This window comes from Belonocnema kinseyi, chromosome 8 (assembly GCF_010883055.1).
Source record: "Belonocnema kinseyi isolate 2016_QV_RU_SX_M_011 chromosome 8, B_treatae_v1, whole genome shotgun sequence".
NCBI classification, from domain to species: domain Eukaryota; kingdom Metazoa; phylum Arthropoda; class Insecta; order Hymenoptera; family Cynipidae; genus Belonocnema; species Belonocnema kinseyi.
In genome coordinates, this window is record NC_046664.1 from 80784874 (window position 1) to 80790411 (window position 5538).

At 22.4% G+C, this 5538-nt stretch overlaps 1 protein-coding gene across 1 annotated transcript in view; it reads right to left on the reverse strand.

The window, feature by feature from the left end:
- LOC117178572 (tRNA-splicing ligase RtcB homolog) overlaps nt 1-5538 on the reverse strand; it is a 60215-nt gene that overhangs the window by 26892 nt on the left and 27785 nt on the right. The gene's annotated exons all lie outside the window — the stretch shown is intronic.

The following is a 5538-nucleotide window of genomic DNA, read 5'->3' on the forward strand; positions in this document are numbered from 1 at the left end:
ACGTATTTTATTGTACTCTAATACAATTCCCAAAGTTTCAGCTCGATATTTTATTTACAAAAAAAGTTCTTAGGTTCAAAAAAACATTCAGCGAACTGAAAAGCTGTGGTTGGTAATATAGGTATTTAGCTGTGTCACATGCCCTTAAACAGGGAATTTTTAATCAATTCCAAGCTGGAATTAGAGTTTAAATGTTCTTAAAATGGTATAAATTTGAACATTTTAAAATTCATTGATTGATTCTTCAATTTAGAACATTGAAAATGATAATGTGGATTTATATTTTTAGAATTGAATCTGAATCTTTAAACTGTACAATTGATAAAAGTGTCAAGATTTTAACTTTGAGTGCTTTTATTTACAGTTCAGTTTTTATTACTTTTAATGGAACAAATTTTAGATTTAGCGTTCGATTTTTCAAATTTCATTGACCGCGAAAGTACTGGGAATTTTTTTCTTTGATTAAAACGGTCACCCTGATTTTGTTTAAAAAAATCTTCTATTTTGGTAGAAATATAAAATTATTATTTTTTTTTTAGAATTCATAAAATATCATCAAATAATCTGATTTGGTTTAGGATTCAGTTATTTTATTAAAAATTCTTATTTCTTGAAGGAATTCAACTGTATTTTATTTCAAATAAAAATCTATTATAGTGGAAATAATATCAATTATTATACTTTTTTGTTGAAAATTAATCTATTTTTGTGGAAAATTGGAGTATTTTGTTAAAAAAATCTACTATTTTTGTAGAAATATCAACTGTTTTATTTATTTAATTTTTGTTGTTGAGAATTCATCTATTTTGGTTGAAAATTCAAGTACTTCGTTTTAAAAAATCGACTATTTTCGTAGAAATATCAACTGTTTTATTTATTAATTTTTTTGAGATTGCATCTATTTTGGTTGAAAATTCATGTATTTTGTTTAAAAAACTACAATTTTGATAGAAAGTTCAACTGTTTTGTTCAAAAGTAACTTTTTTGTTGAAAATTCATATTTTTTGTTTGAAAATATAACTGTTTTCTATAAAATTTGTCTTTCTAGCTTGAAAATCCAACAATTTAGTGAACATTTTTTTCTTTTTTGGTTAAAAATTGATCTCTTTTGGTAAACAAATCTCATTTTTGTTGTTGAAAATTCAACTACATATTTTGGTACAAAAATAATATGGTTTGGAAGAGGAATCAGCTATTTTATTAAAAATTATGTTTTTTTTTTGTTGAATTCAACTTTATTTGATTTTAAATTAAAATCTTTTATGGTTGAAACAATATGAAATATTATATTTTTTGTTTAGAATTCAAGTATTTTGTTAAAAAATTACTATTATGGTAGAAATATCAACTATTACATTTTTTGTTGAAAATTTATTTATTTTGGTTGAAAATTCAAGTATTTTGTGAAAAAATCCACCATTTTGACAGAAACTTCAAATATTTTGCTTGAAAGTAACTTTTTTGTTGATTCTTCATATTTTTGGTTTGAAAATACAAGTGTTTTGTAGAAGATTTGTCTTTCTGCTTTGAGAATTTAACGATGTAGTGGACAATTTTTTCTTTCTTGGTTGAAAATTCATGTATTTTTTTCAAAAATCTCATTTTTGTTGTTGAAAATTCATGAATTTTGTTAAAAAATTTCATTTTTGTTGTTGATGAAAATTCACGTATTTTGTTAAAAAATTTCATTTTTGTTGTTGTTGAAAATTCATGTATGTATTAAAAATTTCATTTTTTTGTTGAAAATTCATGTATTTTGTTAAAAAATCTCATTTTTTTGTTGAAAATGTATTTTTAAAAAAATCTCATTTTTGTTGTTGAGATTCATGTGTTTTGTTAAAAAAATCTCATTTTGGTTTCTGAAATTTCATGTATTTTGGTAGAAAATCTCATTTTTGTTGTTGTTGAAGATTCATTTTTTTTAAATCTCATTTTTGTTGAAAATTCATGTATTTTGTTGAAAAAATCTCATTTTTGTTGTTGAAGATTCATGTATTTTGTTAAAAAATCTCATTTTTGTTATTGTTGAAGATTCATGTATTTTGTTAAAAAATCTCATTTTTTTGTTGAAGATTCATGTATTTTGTTAGAAAATCTCATTTTTGTTGTTGAAAATTCATGTATTTTGTTAAAAAATCTCATTTTTGTTGTTGTTGGAAATTTACTTTTTTTGTTAAAAAAATCTCATTTTTGTTGTTGAAAATTCATGAATTTTGCTAAAAAATTTCATTTTTGATGTTGAAGATTCATGTGTTTTATTACAAAAATCTCATTTTGGTTGTTGAAAATTCATGAATTTTGTTACAAAAACTCATTTTTGTTATTGTTGAAGATTCATGTATTTTGTTAAAAAATCTCATTTTGTTGTTGTTGAAGTTTAAAAAAAATGATTAAAATTTCTATTCTACAAATAAATTTTCAGATAAAATTATTAATATTCATAAAATAATTGATTTTTATCAAAGTAGTTCAACTTTCTGCCAATTAACTATTTTGTTGAAAATTTAACTATTTTCTTAAAAACTCATATTTAAATATATTTAATAAAAATATATTTTAAACTCGCTCAAATTATTCCTAAAATGTTGAAAAATCTTTAAAAATGAAACTGTTAACTTAAAATCTTGCAGATTTTGTTTCGAAATTTTTAGAAATCTTTTGAAATTTTCTATTAAAATTTATTCTTCAAATTATTTCATTTATTCTTTTTGCATAAATTTAAAGAAAAAAGAAATTTATTTTCTTGAAACCTTCCAAAAATCTTAAAAAGCTTCAAGATTTTTTTTTTAAATCTTCAGGAACTTATTTTATTTAAACTTTATGCAATATTTAAAAATTTTAAATTAATTTTAAATTTTTTTACCTTCTAAACCTTATAAATGTCTTTTAAAATTTGTTCTATTTTCCCAAAACAAAAATTTTTAAAATTTGAAACCTTCTAAATATCGTTGAAAGTGATATTATATTTCCCGCAATTGAACAAAAATGATGCATAATTGGAAAAATCTTTAACTTCCCTTGGTATAAATATTTCACTTTTTCAGTTAAAAACTCACTTTTTGTAAAAATTAGTTTGTTTAGTTGAAAATTAATTTTATAACTGAAAATTTAGTTATTCCATTTTTTGTTGAAAAAATATATATCTTAGATAAAAAGATGAATTTACTACTAATAAGATTATTTTTAACGAAAAAATTACATTTTTCACCAAAAAAATGTATTTTCAACCGAGCTCATAAATTTTCAACTAAAAAATCTGTTGTTTAACCAAAAATGGATTAGTTGAATTTTAATTTAAAAAAATTAATTTTCACACAGAACAAAAAAAAAACGAATTAAAAAAAATTAGTTTTCAACAAATTACACTTAAAGATTTTTTTTCTAAATTTTTTGAAATCGTTTGAAATTTATTCTTCAAATTATCGCACTTGTTATTTTTGCAGGAATCTTGAGAACAAAATTGTTTAAATATTTCAAGATTTTTTTTTCAAAATCTTCAGGATTTTTTTTTGAACTTTTTGAAATATTTTCAAATTTAAAATTATTTGTCTTATTTTTTTAGCCTCTGAACCTTCTAAATGTATTTTAAAATGTATTCTATTTTTCCAAATAAAAATTAACAAATTTGAAACCTAAATATATTTGAAAGTGATATTATATTTCTCACAATTGAACAATAATTATGCATATTTGGAAAAATCTTCAATTCCTAGTCACTAGAGATCCTGGATGGGGGGAAATTATTCTCTTGGTATTAATATTTCACCTTTTCAGTTAAAAATTCACTTTTTCTTTTAAATTAGTTTTTTGTTTAGTTGAAAATTATTTTAGCTAAAAATTTAGTTATCCCATTTTTAGTTAAAAAATACAACTTTTAGTTAAAAATTCATGTAAAAAAATCAACTTTTGGGTAGAAAATTAATATTTTTGGTTGAAAATGTAACTATTTCGTAAAAATTCTTTTTTTTTTTTTGTATGAAAATTCATCGGTTTTTTTTTTTTTTCGAAAATTCAACTATTTGGTTTAAAATTACTTTTTTCATCGAAAAAAAATGATATTTATTAATTTTTTTAGCTCGGAACATTGGGAGCTGGAAATCACTATGCCGAAATTCAAGTTGTGGAGGAAATTTATGATAAATGGGCAGCGGGTAAAATGGGAATTGAGGAGAAGGGTCAAGTTTGTGTGATGATTCACTCAGGAAGTCGTGGTTTCGGTCACCAAGTGGCAACAGGTAAATACAATTATAATACACTTTTATTTAATACTTCAATTTTAGGGACCGTACTTAAATTACGTAACAGCTCAACGTAATTTTTGCAAATTTGCAAAAAATTTCTCCTGTCGATTAACTTCTTAGTTATAAATTTTATTATTTGGTTGAAAATTTAACAATTTAAAAAAAAGACATCCTTTTTGGTTGCAAGCTCAACTGTTTTTTTTTATAATTCCTTTTTTTGGGTTGAAAATTAAACACTTTTTTTACAATTTATATTTTGTTGCTGTTAAGTCAACTAAAATCTTTCTTGGATAATAATTCAACTTTTTTTTTTTGAAATTCAACTATTTCCTAGAAAATTTACTTTTTGTTTAAAATTCGTATTTTTGTGAAATATAAATCTTTTTGGATGAAAATTCCACCCTTTTTTTTGAAAAATTGTCGTTTTTATTTAAAAATTCACCTGTTTTAGTAAAATTTTAATTTTTCTTGGACAAAATGGACACTGTTCGGTTGAAAATTTAACAATCTTTTTGAAAATTCATAGTTTTGGGTCAAAAATACGATTATTTAGTAGAAAATTAGCATATTGTTTTAAATTCTTACTTTGATGTTGGAAATTTGGGAGAAATTACATTTTTTTTGGATAAAATGCAACTGTTTGGTTGAAACTTAAAATATTTGGCTAAAAAGTCATAATTGTTGGTTGAAAATTCTACTGTTTTCTTGAAAAATTGAAGTATTTCATAGAAAATTTACTTTTTCTTTAAAATGTATATTTTTTAAATAAAAAATTTCTCTGTTTTAGTACAAATTTTATTTTTCTTGAATAAAAATGCAACTCCTTTAAGAGAAATTTCATTTCGTTTGGATTAAAATGTAACTATTTGGTAGACAATTCAACAAATTAGGTAAAACAAATCCTATTTTTTGTCAAAAATTTGTCTTTTTGGATTGAAATTTCAATTTTCTCATAGAAATGCATTTCTTGTTGAAAAATTCAAATTTTGATCGTGAAAAGTCAACTGAAGTCTTTTTTAGCAGAAAATTTAACTACTAAATATTTTTTTATTGAATAAAAATTCATCTTGTTAAAAAGACATCCTTTTTGGTTAAAAATTCAACAGTTTTGTTCAAAATTCTTTGTTTTTCTGTTGAAATTTCAATTCGTTTCGTAGAATATTAACCTTTGGTTTCCAATTATTTTTTTTTGCCATCGGTTCCAGTTCTACTTCCCCCCTCTCCCAACCCTCCCTTATTAACTGAAGTTTTTGGTGGAACTGACGTTAGAACTACAATCTCCACCATATGACGACTT